The sequence below is a fragment of the Vulpes vulpes genome, chromosome 10, assembly GCF_048418805.1.
Source record: "Vulpes vulpes isolate BD-2025 chromosome 10, VulVul3, whole genome shotgun sequence".
In the NCBI taxonomy this organism is placed as follows: domain Eukaryota; kingdom Metazoa; phylum Chordata; class Mammalia; order Carnivora; family Canidae; genus Vulpes; species Vulpes vulpes.
In genome coordinates, this window is record NC_132789.1 from 79,544,241 (window position 1) to 79,561,982 (window position 17,742).

General features: G+C 39.3%; 1 long non-coding RNA gene across 3 annotated transcripts in view; it reads right to left on the minus strand.

The window, feature by feature from the left end:
- Positions 1-17,742, minus strand: part of LOC112930684 (uncharacterized) — a 200,575-nt gene that overhangs the window by 47,958 nt on the left and 134,875 nt on the right. The window contains exon 3 of one of the 3 annotated variants that reach the window (XR_011994960.1): positions 11,180-11,406. The exons of the other annotated variants lie outside the window; for them this stretch is intronic. This is a non-coding gene — a long non-coding RNA (uncharacterized lncRNA). The remainder of the gene's footprint in view (positions 1-11,179; positions 11,407-17,742) is intronic. 3 annotated transcript variants of the gene reach the window in all.

Genomic DNA, 17,742 nt, shown 5'->3' on the forward strand with positions numbered 1-17,742 from the left:
AGAAAGTGGAATGAGATATTTACGAAGGACTGGAAGAAAAAACCACCAACCCAGAGTTCCATATCCAGCAAAATTACGCTTCAACACTTAAGGAGAAATACTTTCTTAAATAAGAATAAAAAAGTGTAGAGGGGCTCCTGGGTGTCTCAGTCAGTTAAGCATCCTCCTTCAGCTCAGGTCATGATCTTGGAATCCTAGGATCGAGCCCCAATTCAGGCTCCCTGCTCAGTGGGCAGTCTGTTTCTTCCTCTCCTCCTTGCTCTCCCCGTGCTCAACCACACACACACACACACACACACTCTCTCTCTCTCTCTCTCTCAAACAAATAACATATTTTTTAAGTGGATAAAATTTATTGTCTACAGACCTGCCTTACAAGAAATGTTAAAACAAGTTCTCAAGGAGAAGGAAAATAATAGAGGTCATAAATTCAGATCTACATAAAGAACGAAAGAACTCAGGAAAGGGTAAAATCTTTATTTTTTTAAAATTTAATCTACAAAAAAATAAAAATAAATAAATAAAAATAAAACAAAATAAAATTTAATCTAAAAAGTAGCTACTTCTAAAAGAACCTTACTCTCCCATCTCATTCCCAAATGGCCTCCTGACTTCCATCATGTCTCCATTTCCTGCTTTATTTTTATTCAATATGTCATAATATTTTATATATTTAATCATTTACAAGTTTATTCCAATCTTTCTGCCTGGAATGTAAGCTCTATGAGGGCAAGTACCACCTCTGAATAATTTTCCACAGTATCTCAAACACTAGGTAGGAAGTACATGCTCAGAAACTTCTCTTGGAATAAACAAAGGAATGAATGAATCTCTCATCCCTCTGGTAGATGTTCTTCAGTGTTATAACATTACCCTTCTCCATGTGCACATCATCCTCCATCCTCCCCTTCTGCAGACTTGTCTGGGAGTAACCACTTCCCTTCTATTTTCTTTTCTTGTATATATTTTTAAAGATTTTATTTATTTATTCATAAGAGACACACAGAGAGAGCCAGAGACATAGGCAGAGCAAGAAGCAGGCTCCCCACAAGGACCCTAATGTGGCACTTGATCCCAGGCCCTGGGATCATGCCCTGAGCCAAAGGCAGACGCTCAACTGCTGAGCCACCCAGGCATCTCTCTCTTCTATTTTCTTTAGGATTTGTCCACATAGGGGCACCTGGGTGGTTCAGCAGTTGAGCATCTGCCTTTGGCTTAGGTCATGATTCCAAGATCCTGGGATTGAGTCCCTCATGGGGCTCCCCACAGGGAGCCTGCTTCTCCCTCTGCCTGTGTCTCTGCCTCTCTCTGTGTGTCTCTTATGAATAAATAACATCTTAAAAAAAAAAAAGCATTGGTCCACATTACTCAGTTCACTACAATCATCATCCCAGCTCTAGTGCCTTGTCCCCTACCCAAAGGGGCAAAGAAGTTTCATCTCAAACACCAGAAGCCCAAATTGGAGTTGGCATCAATTTTTAAAGAGGTGTTCCATCACTGTGTCTTGGTTCATGGGGAAGTTGGCAATGGTTACCAAGGTTGTGGAGGAATGAAGTGGCAACTAGAGGAGCAGGCACCTGCCATACATAGCTCAGGTACTCTGCTAAGTGTGAGTGCCTGGCCCTGCCTCCTGTGAGAGGCATGCTCCTTCTGCTGATATCACTCTAATAGGATATGTCAGCCTCCCACCACATATCAAAAGGTAACTGAAAAGTATCCAGATATACCTCACCATCCTCTCATGACACCACCTCTTCCCCATGATATATCAGCCTCACTCAGTTTTAAGTACACAGAATCACAGAAACTTTCTAGCTGGGGGACACAGACATGGATTGGATTTGTAGTAAGACTATTAATCCTTTCAAACATAGGGTATAATTTGAGAACCGGTGCACTTGGTTTCTGGTGAATTCATTGAATGAACATTTCCAAACCCTGGTTCCCTCATCTCAAGATGAAATAACATGATGTCTTAATTATTCTCCAGTCCTATTCTCCAGGTCTCAAGTCCTGTGAGTTTCTGAGTATTTTTTAACAACACTGAACATTATTTTCCTTGATTATTTATTTTTGGAACATTATGTTACCACGTGAAATTGCTTGTTGGTAGGACAAAAATGGCCAAATGTAGGCAATTTCATGTTTTACAACTTATTATGCCTGCAAAAGTGTGTATGACATATACTTATAGGTTAAAGAAAACAAATAGCCACAGACCAATCTGTGGACCAAATATCCACTACTTAATTCATCCATTTTCTTATTGATGAGTATGTGGGTGAAGTCCAGTTTTTTTCTTGTATATTTTTTATTGGAGTTCAATTTGCCAACATATAGCATAACACCCAGTGCTCATGCCATCAAGTGCCCCCTTCAGTGACTGTCACCCAGTCACCCCATCCCCCCACCCACCTCCCCTTCCATTACCCCATGTTCGTTTCCCAGAATTGGGAGCCTCTAATGATCTGTCACCCTCTCTGATATTGCCCACTCATTTCCTCTCCTTTCCCCTTTATTCCCTTTCACTATTTTTCATATTCCCCAAATGGATGAGACCATATAATGTTTGTCCTTCTCCGATTGACTTACTTCACTCAGCATAATACCCTCCAGTTCCATCTATGTTGAAGCAAATGGTAGGTATTTGTCATTTCTAATGGCTGAGTAATATTCCATTGTATACATAGACCACATCTTCTTTATCCATTTATACAGATACAGTGAAACGCCGGGAAAACCTTTTTTTTTTTTTATGTTATTGTGGATTTATTTAAGTTGAAAGATGTGAGAATATGAGTAATGTTGTAGAATATTGGGATGTTTAAGACACCTTGAGATTCACTATGTTTGTACATTTGATACACCTTGGTAACTTTTATTTTGGTATTTGGTTAGGATAATGTAGTAGGTGGAAAAATGATACCCTCTTTCCAAGGTGTCCATGCCCTAACCCCCAGAACCTGTGAATGTCAACTCTATATGGCAAAAGGGATTCTGCAGATATGATTAAGGACCTTGCAACGGGGAGATTATTCTGGATTATTCAGGTGGACCCAACCTAATTACATGAAGCTTTCCTGGCTGCAGAAAACCAGACAGATGGTTCATGAGAAAGACTTAACCGGCTGTTGCTGGCTTTGAAGATGGAGGATGGGTACATGAGCCAAGGAATGGGGGAGCCTGTAGAGACCAAGAATGACCTTCAGTTTGCAGAGGGCAAGAAAATGGGGACCTTGGCCCTATCACCACAAGGAAATGAATTCATGGCCAATGCCCACGCCATGCCTGACACCTGCAGGCCAACAGCCTGAGGGAGCAGGAAATGGAAACCTAGGAATTAGTTCTAGGCTCACCTAGAGCCTCCAGAAAGGAATGCAGCCTTGCTAACACCTTGAGTTTAGTCGGATGAGACCTGTACCAGACTTTTGACCTGCAGAACTACAATAAATCTGTGTTTTAAGCCACTAAGTTTGTGTTAAATTCTTACAGAAACAGAGAAGTAACACAGTGGTGAGCTTTCCTGGTTTGACAATAGAAATACTTAAAAGAGACCTGAATGCACTAAGTTTATACATGCAATTTAAAATGCTTAAGAATGTTTAACTCAATTTGAAGATGGAGGGGAGGTGGTCCAGTAGAAAGGAGGCCAGAGCAATGAGGGGTGGGAGGGAGTTGAGTGGCAGAGATGGAGTCAGGGGCTTGTATCCTCAGGACTCGGGAGGCAGCTGCCACAGGAGTGAGGACCATAACATGGCGAGTAGTGAATTTGCGAGGAGGCACAGTGAGAGCAGGGAGGATGCCTGATGTTTATAGCAGCAATGTCCACAAAAGCCAAACTGTGGAAAGAGCCTCAGTGTCCACTGAAAGATGGATGGATTTTTTTAATATTATAAACAAGGCTGCTGTGAACATTCTTGCACACAATGCCTGCTGCATGAACACCAGTTTCTCTAGAAGTGGAATAGCCAAGTCACAGGGTAGCACATCTTCCACTTTACAATACTCACTGTTTTCCAGGTTTCTTTGTTTTTTTGTTTGTTTGTTTGTTAGTTTGTTTGTTTTACCAGTTTACAATCCCACCAGCCATGTATAAGGCTTCTTACTGTCCCACATGTTTTCCAATCTTCTCCATTCTGACAGGCATGAAATATTACTGCATTGTGGATTTAATCTGTATATTTTCCTGGTAAATAACGAGCTTGTGCATCTCTCTTCCCACCAAATCTTTCATCCGAATTGCTCCCAAGCTTTATAATCACGGGTTGGGCTTCAGCCCCTTTCCTTCTCCTGCCCTTCATATTCTCACCAGCTGGTGAAACGTGAGGTATCCCTGCAGGACTCAATGAAGGTGCGTGGATCATCCACCAAGTTGATAACCTGCCTCTAAATAAATAACCAGGAGTTGACCCTCGGGGATTGTACTCATACCATTCAACTGCCATGACCCAGTGTAATATTTCATGTCTTGCTAAAACCCTGGCCCAGCACTAGTTTGCATGCAACTAAGTACTCGGACAATTCTTTCATCTGAGTGATTAGCTTATTTCAGCCACAGCTTGCTTGAAACACAAAGGCTTGTGCTACCTGCCTGTGGTATCACACCAGATGGCACTTTAGCTTTCTTACATAAAATGTTTTTCACATCTCTCACCCTACCCCTGGAGGATGTGCAGTTTACCAATGACCTTTTTAAAATGTGATATGAAGACTGGAAAACATTTTAAGCCACACTATTCGGTAGCACATATTCGGGAATGCAACACTTACGGTGGTTATTCTGTTAAAAAAAAAAAAAAAGTAAAAGTGTTTTCCCCTCAACCTAGACAATGCAACAGAAATGAGGATCTTTATTAAATGATTCTGTGAATAAATGATTCTAGCAAATAAAATGAAGGAGAAGGGTGGAAAAAAGGTCGCACATAGAATCAGGAACAATTGGAAAAGGAATCCAGGCTATCCCCCAACCCCAGCCTTTGTTGAAGGGATCACCAGAGATCTATGTAGATATTATTTTGAAATTTAGAGCCTCAACTTGTATGAACATGAATGCCCATGCTGAGTTCCTGCGTGCCTCTGTGAAACAGCAAAAAGAACCCAACAGACCCTATTCTTGCCTTAAAGCAACACACTGTGGAAAGCCTGAAAATAAACCATCTATGCTTGATTAATTAGGTTTGTAAGTATTGTTTCAGAACCAAACAATATTTCTAAAGATTTCAATAGTTCAAAGATTGCCCTATGGCCGTCTGGCCAATACATCTTCCAACACATGCAGTTTACAAGCATTTTTCTTCCCAATATGTTGTCTTTGGTTGGTGCGACATTGTTTGAGTGCAGGGCTATTTGGGTCATAGTGGTTTTCTCCCCTGCACAGCAGTGGTGCTGAGCACAGCACTTTGACCATACATCTTCCATGTCATTTCCATCAAAGGCACATGATACTTCCTGGTGACCAATCAGGAGTGGTCCAGCATCTTAACAGAGGGCATATTGGCAAACCAAGCTTTCTTAATGACAGCCATTGTTAGAGGCCAACAAAAGGGAGGTCCTGAATATTAACATGTGGCCTTGTGTAAAGGTCACCAGTATGGCACATCCATCATATTTCACAACCAAGAAAGAGAACTTTCTAAGTTTTGTCAGAACCTACTGTTGTCCAAATAAATGTATTAGCCTGACGGCTGACACCAACGAGCCAAATGATCTTGAGTGATGATCTCCTCTTTTAACAAATATCCTTTCACTTCTTTGAATCAGCAGCAGACATTATGGTGAGAGATCATGTTGAAGAAATATACCTCGAGGCCATAGGGGGTTAGAATAACCAGGCAACCCAATTAAAATATTAATTTAATAACATGTAATCATTAGACCAAATGGCATCTCCTCCTGACAGGAATAACCTTCTATACTGAAAAGTGAAACCACTTATTTTAACATCTCAAAGTCTTGAATGGTCCTCTTAATTGTAAAGACCAACAAGTCCATGAAATTTCTATCAGTGAGAGTTAACACAGTTGGTACAGAAGACCTCAAAGATCTGGGTCTATTGACAACACTGAGTCTTAGTTAAAGGCCATCCAAAGAGAAGTGTGATGATGGCAGTATCAAACAAAGCTAAACTGCATCACATGTATTTATCACTAAACCAAGGAGCAAATAGCAAGCTTTCTTATTTGACGATCTTGGTCAGAACTAGTTCTATGTTCAATATTAGAAATATGGGTTCCTGGTTATTAAGCACCATTTTGAAAAGAAAAGTTGTAATTTATTTTAACTTAAGAGATCTGAAAAGAATATAAGCAAGGGAAAGATTAGTGAATAAGTGTGTATCTCTCAGCTGGGTCACTCTGACCTTTAGTCATGGTCATGGGGTGGGTCAAGAGGGAGAGATGAGAAATGAAAACAGAGAGGAGAGAGTTATATTTAGTTCCCTGGATACACCATACTTTCGATACTATCTCCTGAAATTCAAACATTTTCTTTCTGTGTGGCATGTCTTCCACAGCCCCTGTTCCTCTGACCAATTTCTACTCTCCCCTTTTCCTGTTCTTTTCCCTAACCTCGGAACTGCTTATCTCCTTCTGCTATATGTTTCCACATTTCCTTGGGCTTGGTTTATCATAACAATCAACATTTGACATTGCTTATTGAATTATCCTGTCTTCAAAATTACTCCAAACTCCATGAGGAGAGAGACAGGATATGTCCATTTCATCAATGTAGGTGCTTCATAAACTTTTGTGAATGAATAATAACTTTTAATAATAAAATGGGATCAAAGCCTCAATTCATCACCTTTTGGCTCATAGTAAGTTTCTGTTAAATAAAAGAAATTTTCATGCACACTAAGGAAGGATTGAGCACTGGAGCAATTTACTTTTATTGCACTCTATACAAAACACTAACTACAGTGGAGCCTCAATATTTCATATTCTATTATTTCAGAACAAGACATAACCAGATAAGGGATAAAAGGACGTAAACTTTTGAAATATCTTTGAAAAGGGCATTATCTAAGCAAAGTAATAGTGAACATAATATATCAGGGAAACACTCAGCCACTTGTTTTGGCATTGAGTCCTCTTTTCATCCCTGTACATTGACTCCATTTAGAATATCCTCCACACGGAATGTTGTCTACCTGTTACAACCTATTAGTCTTTAAGGCCCAGGGTAAGTACCACTCCTTTTATGAAGCCTTCCCCTGATGCTCATGTTCACAGCACTTTCCCTATAATCAGGGAAAGTGGTTCTAGTTCCTCCTGTATTCTCACTGGACACTAGCCATGTTGTAATCAAAAGTCTTAGGTAAAGAGCACCTGGGTGGCTGTTGGTTAAGCATTCAACTCTTGATTTCAGCTCAGGTCATGATCTCAGGGTTCTGAGATCAAGCCCTGTGTCAGGCTCCACACTGGTCAAGGAACCTGCTTAAGATTCTCTCTTTCTCTCTGCACCTCCCCACCTCTCCCACTCTTTTAAAAAAAAAAAAAGGCAAATAAATAAAAAAATTTAAAAAAAGTCTTAGGTGAGTATAGTATGCCCTTTTTAACAAAAAAAATTGTAAATTAATTGAGGAAAGAATCTGCATTTTCATACTTTTCTGAATCCAGCCCAGTGCTTAGCATGTTGCATTCTGTGAAAGTTCAAGAAATATTTTCTAAATAAATGCATTAACATACAAAAGTAACCATTCTAAGTATTTAAGCAAATTCTAAAGAAAGAATTTCTGTTGGTAATGCTTTATTATACTTTAGTAATCATGTTTTATTCTGTCTGCTTACACACCCACACCCACACCCACACCCACAAACATATACTTTCTTCAGGCCAATGATCCTATGACTTGACGTGGTTTAAAGGAGAGTTTCTTTATTATTAGAGTCTTCCCTTCAGCTACAAAGAGAAAATCATCCAAGATGGTACCACACTTCCTATACACGGTTTTGTACAACTGATTCAAGCTTGGACAATCAGATCCTTTCAGTATATTTTTGTTCTTAGGACCTAAAAGACCACATTATCTTTTCTTTTCCAGAAAGAGATGCTCTGAAATATGAACATATGAATTGTGAGTTATTGGAGAGCATTATTTCAGTCATCATTGAAGAAGCTACTCTGAGGAAATAAAGGTGACATGCAGGAAAAATGAGGTGCATGAGATGGAGGGTCCTAGGGGCTCTTATAGTCCCTGATTCAGACCATCCCTGAGGCTTCAGCTCAAATTCCATTTACTTTAGATAAATAAGATCAGTGTAATTCAGGCTGATATCCATCATGTCTACTCAAAATAGCTTTAACAAAACTAGTCAAAGTCACTATCTTTGAAATATTCTTTCAAAAACTTTACTTATTTATTTGAGAGAGAGAGAGAGATAGAGCAGGAGCAGGAGGAAGGCCAAAGGGAGAGGGAGAAGCAGACTCCCTGCAAAACAGGGAGATCAAAGCGGGGCTAGATCCCAGGACCCTGGGATCATGACCCAACCTGAAGGCAGACGTTTAACCAACTAAACCACCCAGACACCCCAAAACTAGTCAATGTTATCATATTATCTTAACTATAACTGCACTCTTTTTTTAAGTTTGAATTGGTCTCTACCACAAGTGTCTAAATTCAGAAGAATGCTACTAGGCTCTTCTGCTATTTCTCTTAAATAAATGGAGTGCTTATAACAAAGATACTTAGATAAGTAATGAAGACTTTACATCCTCATCAATATAATAACACTTATCACTATCCCTTAATAAATTCAAAAGACAAGAATGATAATAACAAGGCACCTGGTAGCGATATACATAATATCATATTTCTCATTGGAAATTTGCAATTATGCATTATAAAAAAACAAAATACTGTTCAGTTCCACTCAATCTGTTTTTTTACTCTAGGATGTTAAAGAAATAGGTTTAGAGAAGTTAAGAGATTTGTTTAATGTTGTCCAACTCTTCATTGCTAAAAGAACCTTCTAGGCTTGACTTAAAGTGCCAAGCACCGTGTCTAGCACTACCTAGGTGCACCTATCCATTAGTTTTTCTCCATCTCTTTTTTCCCCCAAATTCTGGCCTTTCTCCACAACATCACTTCTGAATACTGTAGGGATTCCTGAGGCTGAATTCTATAACCTCCCTTTCTGACTTAGGGCAATCCCTAATCCTCTCTGCCTCTGTTTCTCATCAGAAGGAAAAAAATAGTTACTATGTTCATCCAACAAAAAGGAAATTAATGGTTGATTAGATGCCTGTTCAACACAACTGAGGATGAAAACCAGTCTTCATGGTGAATTATTGAATTAGGGGGCCAACTTACAGTGAGGCTGTGTCTATACAAAGCCACACATCCAGTCAATTCAGCCAAAAAAAAAATAGTTCAGTGACAGGAAAAATGAAATTAGTTGATCAAGACTGCAGACAAAGTAAAAATGAGAAACGAATGGCACTATGATGGCCTGGTAAGTGTTCCTGCAGAATTTACAAACTTAAAGGAGAGAAAAGTAAGAGTGAGACTTTTGATGCTGTCAGAAAAATAAAAAGGTCTTATGAAACAAACAAAAATAGATTCCTTCATTTTGTTATTATGTTCCTGTTTCCTTCTGTCTCATTTTCTGCATTCAAATTTAAGATGGAAATCAAGAAAAAAACAAAGCCAGTATCCCATTCTAACCCAGGATATTAAAAAGAAGCACTTTCCTACACTAAGTCTGGCATACGACATATTATGATGCAATCATTCAGCATGACTTAGTTTCATACTTGGTAAATTAAATCTTCCCTTCATTTTCTGCAGGGCAAAAAATATACTGGGATACATATTATCTCTGGAGAATTCTAAGGAACAAAACTCACTTGATGTTCACACTGATTTTCAAAAGTCTTTTTTAACACCATGGCAAAAATAAGAAAATCCTTAGTAAAACGTGTGATTTTTTTTTTGTTTACTCTTCACATAGTAATCATGGACAAGCATTAATGGTGTATATGAACTGTGCTTTTAGGAAGTGTCATTTTAATGTCCTGTGTCATTTTTAGAATGATGTTTCAATTATTAGCACTGTGTTGTTACTATACCATAATATTTAGATCCTCTAAGCCCTAAATAGGCTCTAAAACTACATGAAGTTTTTGTTAACTATTGATTATTAAGTAAGGTAGGAGGAGAGATCATTTATAAGTAATCTATCTCTTCTTTAAGAATGAAATACAATTAAAATTGTAGGTCTTAATTAATAACTTACTCATTTAACTCTCCCCCTAACCCTAAAAGAATTAGCCCCAGGAGTTAGACAAAGAATGCATTCTTCAAGACAAATTGGAAAGTACAGTTTTGTGAATTGAGTCCTGAACCCCAGGAATGAACACTTGCAGCTGCAACATGCACTGTTTTCTGTTACCTTAAATACTGCTGGGCCATATGGAGCATTTCTGAGGACCTTCTATTTTAAAACGTTCTGTTCATATTTTATGCTTTTCCATATGTCTCATCCTTACTTCAGAGTTTCTATTCATTTCCATAAAAATAAGATCTTTGTTTTACAAGAGTTCATTTTTCTCTCTCCCCTCATCCCTATTATGGCCACAAACCTCTACTTGGGTTATTACAGCCACTCTAGGACCAGCTGATTGTGGCAAGATGAATAGAGAATTATTTGAAAGAAAAACAGCAATAGCAGATGATCTGTGGGGCTGCAGAGCTCCTGTTTTCTTTGCTCATTCCAACCGACCCAGGATGGAGGATAATGAACCTGACACTGGTGTTGAACTGCTTCAAAATGAATAAAATGTTTACAGAAATCATTACTGAAACCCTGAAGGAAGAACTGAAGGAAGATATAATTTGGTTAACCGAAAATTAACCAAAATGTGCTTTCTGAAAAAGGGAGCTCCCTGTAGTTTGGGGTTGACTTCAAGCAATTATCCAAACAAAACAGTTGGCGCCTGTGTTGGCGACAAATAGTGTTTGCATAAAGTAGAGGGAGAAGACAAATATGCATGAAAATTAAATTTAGGCCTCTGGGACTCCCCTTTTGGGGCCATAGAAGAGCTGATTACATGTTCACAGCTGGAATTGGTGTTGGCAGGCAGGCCTTATTCATGGGCAGAGGGAGGGACTCCCTTTCTGAGTGACGTTTCTGTGGCAAAGCAAGAATGGTAGCATTAAAAGCATCTGATGTTTACAGACCTCAAGCCCGTGGCCCCAAGCCATTCAGGGCTGTTCTGGCATCAAACTGGAGTATTCTCCACGGAGGAGTCAGTACGTGGCCCAAAGAGCACCTGGCTTCTGGAGCATACATCCCCCATCATGCTGTTGTGCACAAGGAAGAGATGTTGGCAACTTTTCCATTTAGAAGGCAGCAAACACAGCCAAGAGAAGACAGCCAGCATTCTGGACGACAGGAAAGCAGAGGCCTGCAACACCAAGGTTGAAGGTCACAATATCATACTGAAACTGTCTTGAAACACAGTCCTTTGGGTAATTAAGTGACCAAAGTATGTGTTTTGGGAGCATCTGACAATAGTTCTCTTGGCTTCTCTGGTTGTGGATTGTAAAAATGACTCTAATTCTCCATCCTTTCTTTGGAGTGTGACTTTGCCCCATCTCAAGATAGTGTTTCCACATCCCTTAATCTGGAATGTGACTCGTTTCGCCCAGGACAATGTGGTGAAAGTGATAGGAAAGCCTTGCTGTGACAACTCAAAGCACGAAGGATGAGCAGAAATTAGCCTGATGGAAGAGGAAAATGGACAATAGTGTCCTAAGGCAAGAAAGAGCATGTTATGCTCAATAAAAAATTGTATCTAGCACTTACTGGATGTTCATGGGAATTATTCAAAATATTTTATTTATATTAAGTAATTTAATTCCCCACAACAACTTGATGAGGTAGGTATAATTATTACCCTCATCTTATTCAAATTAAGAAAACAAGGCCCAGGGTAGTTAAGAATCTTGGCCAATATCCCACAGGTAGTAATTGACAGAGTAGGGATTCAAACCCAAGGCCATTTGGCTTCAGAGCCCATACTCTTTCACCATAATGCTGTGGTGCTCTTGAAAAAACTGGAAAAAGACCAGCAAGACAAGAACAAGTTGTCAGAGGCAGAAACCAAAATTTTGTTAATAGCTCACAACCAAGGTCCAGTGTCCATTCTCATGCTCTTCAGTTTATTCTCGATTGAGCCACCAGAAGGATCTCTTCAAAAGTTAAATCAGATCCTGTTATTTCCTCACTCAAATGCTTCCAATTGCTTCCCATTGCACTTGGAAAAAAAATCAAAATGTCTCATCATGGCACAAGGTCTTACATGATCCCCCTCTTAACTTCTTTGTCTCATACCACACTACCCTCCATCTTTTTTTACTCCATTTCAGCTTCTTGACCACTCCAAGCATGTTGTCATCCAGCTTCCATGCCTTTGCTTGTGCCTCTACTTTAGAATGTTATTTCTCTAGACCTTGGTATTGGTTCAACCTCTTGCCTCCTCCAGGCTCTATGCAAATCTCACCTCCTCTGAGAGGTCTTTCTGGATCACCTTCTCTAAAACAGCATCTTTTAATTTCATTGCTCTCTTACCCTGATTTATTTTCCTTCACAGGACTTACCCATGTCTGAAATTATGTTATGACATATTTATTTGTTTACTTGTTTACAGTCTGGATATACCACCAGAATGTCTGTTCTATAAGGCAGAACTCTTAGTGTTGTTTATTGCCTAGACTAGTATCTGCCATGTAAAAAACACCCAAGATATTTTATGGAATATCCCCGAGCTTTGATGTTGCTTAAGACCGCCAACATTTCAAAAATTTGGAACACCAACCAACAAAAAGTATGACCAAAGTAGGGCATGAAGGAGTACACAAAATGATTAAAGAAGTGGTTCTCAAACTCTAGTGAACAACTATGCACCTTAATGTTGGTCCTCTAAGGTAGGGAGCTCCCAGGTGACCCTAACTCAAGTGATGTGTGGATAAGATTGTCAGATTTAGCAAATAATCTCGACAGGTGTCTCGATAATCCTGAAGTTCAGAAAAACAATATATTGCATGTGATATGGTTATACTAAAAAACAATTTTCAAGATAAATAGGCTATCCAAAAACATTACAGATCACACTTAGAGAGAAACCCTATATTACAGGGAGAGATGATATTCAGTCTGGAGAAAACCAGTTTGATTGAGAAAGAGATGTGATTCACAGTGATATTCAAATATCTGAAGAGAAGAGACCTCTAGTCTCTGTTACTCTCGAGGTCAAGAACTAAGACCAGATGTTGATACCATCTTTTCAATAAATACAGGTGGGCAATGGTATGCAAGCCACACTGTTGAAAGCACTGAATGTCGATGAAAGGAGTCCGTTCTGGGTGAGAGTGGATCAATTCCAAAGACTGTTCCAACACTAGTAATTCAGTCTCACAGATGGAGTGAGAACACACAGACCTCTTCTGTTTTAGATGGGACTCCATTCATTGAAAGTAACCAAAATCCAACACAAATGGGCTTAAGCAAAAAATTGAGTTAATTATTTTGCACTGAAAAATCCAGGAGGATCTTGATTCAGGAATGACTGAATTCAGATATGATGTCATCAGGATTCAGATCCATGTCTTCGCACTGTTTTTCCACACGTTGGCTTCATTCTTGGACAGTCTCCTCTTTCATAGTGATAAAATGTGTTCCAGGCCAACATCTTAATAGGTTAGCAATCCCATCAGGAAAAAAGGATTATTTTTCTCAATAGTTGTAGCAAAATTGCAAGGACAGCATCTCATGGCCTGCTTTCAGTCAGATGCCAACCCTCAAACCAGTATTACAGTGCCCAGGAGAATCAAATGCTCTGGTGAGGTTCATTCAGGAACATGAAATTGGGAGTAGAGTCAGCCTTACCCAAGTGATAGGAACTGAGAGCAGGGGAAGAGGGTGATGTTACTAGAAAAAAAAGTTACTGGATGAAAGGCAGATAAAAAAAATACCAGATAGTCCTCCTATATTCCAAATCCAGTCTCTGTCAGTGATATTAATAGTACCACACATGCTAGCACACTTCGATTACAGTTATCCTCCTCCAGCTATGCCTCCACAATTTCAACAAGTTCTTCCTTCACACTATAAAAATGCATCTCCTCACCTTCCCAAAACCCAATCCCTTGCCCACTATTCAGTTTCATTGAGTGAAAGTGAAAACATTTCTGGAGCAGAACACATCTCAATTCTTTAGAAAAAAAAAAAAGCCTTTCTAATAAATACAGGTGGGCAATGGTGGAATAGGTTGCCTCTCCATCAGTAGCTTTCACGCAAGTCATAGAGTTGGAAAAACTGAATGAATGTTGAGGAAGGTAGTCTGTTCTGGGTGGAGTGGATCAGGTCCACAGACTGCTCCAACACTAACAATTCAGTACCTCGGAGAGAGAAAGAGAGAGAAATAGACCTCCTTTGAATTTCTTGGAAGTTTCTGAATTGAAAACAATTATTGAACACCTAGTGTCTTCCAGGTACTGTGCCCCAACACTAGGATCTACAAAGATAACTAAAGCATGGTTAGTGCACTTTGGAATAGCCAGACCTAGTGGGGGAGAAAAAAAGAAGTGCAGAGGAGATTATAAAATAATGTGATGAGTGTAGTGAGGCAGATAGGCATTCGGGGCTATAGCAGCACAGAAGGTGGTACTTAACACAACAGGGAGGGCTCTTATCTCTATGCTTTTCATACTGCAGGAGCCATATGTGTGTATGTGAGGATTTTTATGTCCTTCAGTTTTGTGAAGTTTTAATGTCCTTCAGTAAGCTGAGTCACCTTACTGTTTCAGTAGTTATGATGATAGCCCAAAAGAGACTAAACGATGAGCCATTGCATTTCACTAGACATAAAGACTTTTCATTTGCTAATAAAAACATATGTATTCATTGTACAAAATTTGGCAAATAAAGAAAAGACATGGGAACAAGGGAAAAATACAAAATCACTCTTAGCACTTTTATGCTATTTTTATCCAGTCTTGTCCTTTCTCTGTCTAAAGATAGATCATTGTAATATACATGTATTGATGTGATATATGTAAAATGTATAATGTATATTCATGAAGATATATATGACACCCATAGTAATATAGATGATTTTATATTCTATTTCTAACTTAACCCCCCATCATTAGCCATTAATGCCAATAAATATCCCTTGAAGACTTTTTTATGGCTCTCTAAATATGGCTGTGTGATAATATCACCGTCACTTTTGGACAGTCTTTTTGACAGAAGCAATAAAAAGAAATTGTCAAGTGAAATGACTCATTTCGGCAGGCCAAGATGTCAAACTTCAAAACAGACTGAGATTTACAACTCCAAAAATTTAAGAAAATTGAAGTGCCATAAACTTTAAGGGAGATATAAATGTCATTGCACTTCCTTGGGCCACCTGGGTGGCTCAATTGTTTAAGCATTAGACTCTTGATCTAAACTCAGGTCTTGATCCCAAGGTCGTGAGTTAAAGCCCTGCATTGGACTCCACTCTGAGCATGGAACCTACTTTAAATATATATATATATTGTTGGCCTTCCTTCGTTCATTTACCTTTCTCCAAGTGTAGAAGCAGTTATGAAATATAATTAACAAATAACTCTAATGTGATTTTATAATATCTTCCTTCCCATTCAGATCAGCATCAAAGCATTTTTTGTTATATTTATAGTGATGAGTTGGGAGGAATATCAGTTACTTTTAATACCCCATTGAAAAGAATTTAATGAGCTGATCTTATTCCAGATGGACCTATATACAGAGGCTGTGGCTCTTGATTCCACAGACGTGCATCTGTGTTAAATACCAGTAATGATTTTCAGATTATCTTATCTTATTTTGTAAGTTAAAAATGAGGTAGTTCCATTGGAGGTAAGGAATTGCTCCCAGGAGAGCACAGGGAATTCTAATAGGATTAGGCCCATTAATTTCAATAAATCCCTTGGTGTCAAAGTCTGGATAATCTGTAACTATTAACTTTAAACTGATGTGGTTGGCTGCTCAGGCCCACAACATAGAAGCACTATTGGGATCTGAATTTATTGCAGATAGTTGGCCAAGGCAAGCATGACTCTGCGAGTAAGGATGAAGGCCATCTGTCCACTGTCACTGTTATTCCTAAATCCTCATCTTCCGATTCCCAATTGTGTGACTTTTCATTATTGTTCTCTGCTCTAATTCCTCGTAGAGCTTTATTTATCAGCACCTGTATCATCTTGAATTACAGTCATCTGTGTCCTTACCTGACTTCCTTGTCTGCAAGGCTACTTTATATCTTCCTCATCTATTTTGTTTCCATGCATCTAAACCTAAGTGTAAGGGAAACTCAATGTCAAGGTCTCATCTCTCTCTTACCCCTCACCTTACTCTCTTCCTCAGGGTAGGATTGGACAGATCATCAGCTACAGGATCACTGTACCCCAAGGCAGGAAAAAGGGTTTATGTCTTCTGTCACACTGCTATTTTCTTATATGCTTGCTTTTGTGCAGGGAAGGCTCACCTGGCACCTCCATTTTCCATGCTGTAAGCACACCAGGAAAAACTGCCACATTCTCCCACTCAGCTTTACCATTCATTGATGAAACTGAGGCTTTGATCCTATTCTGGCTTCTTGCGCATATTGTCAATTGGATGGCAAAGGATTAGTGACTGCCTCCCTCCCAGTCACCATCACTCTCATTCTACAGAAGTACACAAAGGCATACATGGCTTGGTGTACATTAGTGAGAGTGCAGTCAGCTTCCTGTACCAGGCATACACACCACGTCTTAGAAAGGCCCTGGCTTTCTCCATCATTGTCCTTCGAAGAGAACTTACAACTTTCAAAGTTCACCTTGTTAGTCATTGTTGCCATCTGCTACATGCAAGGCATTGTGCTAAACATTGGTCTTAGAGCAATAAATAAATGAAGCCCTATCTCTACCCTCTAGAGGCTCTAGGCTAGAGAGAGCAAGATAACCATATAATCACCACATAGTGTGATAAAGACTGTCATGGAATCCTGTACCAGTAGGATAGGAGCCTCTCAGTCCTAGGATATAGAGTCAACAGACATTAATATTCCCACTTTACAGATGAGATAACTGAGGCTCAGAAACACTAAGTTCCCCAAGGTTAAATGGCACAAGATAATTAGAGCTAGAGAAAGCTCTGGTCCATTGCACTTGCACTAAAGCATGGCACTTCTGTGGAATCATAGGACCTCATCTGTCCTAGAAGGGAAGGGAAACTAAGATGGTTAAGGAAATCATCCATTATTACCTTAGGTTTATGCCAGATTGCTCCAGCTGATGTAGATATTATGATTCTCTGAATCACTCTTCTAGACCTTACTGCTAATGAAAACCTAGCATTTGATTTCAAGTCATATTTATCAGCTTAAGGCTAGGTTATGCTGCAGTAACAAACAACTCCCAAATCTCAGTGGTTAACAGATAAAAAGAATTATTCTCAATAATTCACAATTCATGTTCATTACCAAGTTAGCTTAAGCTCTGCTCCACATCAGCTTCATTCTGGGTCTTGTGTTTAGAAGGAGCAATCTCTATGTGGGATTCTACTTGTACCATAGCAGAGAGAAAAGAGGCCAAGAAGTGACATACTTCACTAGCCTGATCAGCCACATAGCCAACCCTGTGTTAACGAGGCAGAGAAGCATACCACCCACAATTTAGGGCAGCAAATGCTTTGAAAAGCATCCCACTATCTCCTTTAATGACTGTAGGGG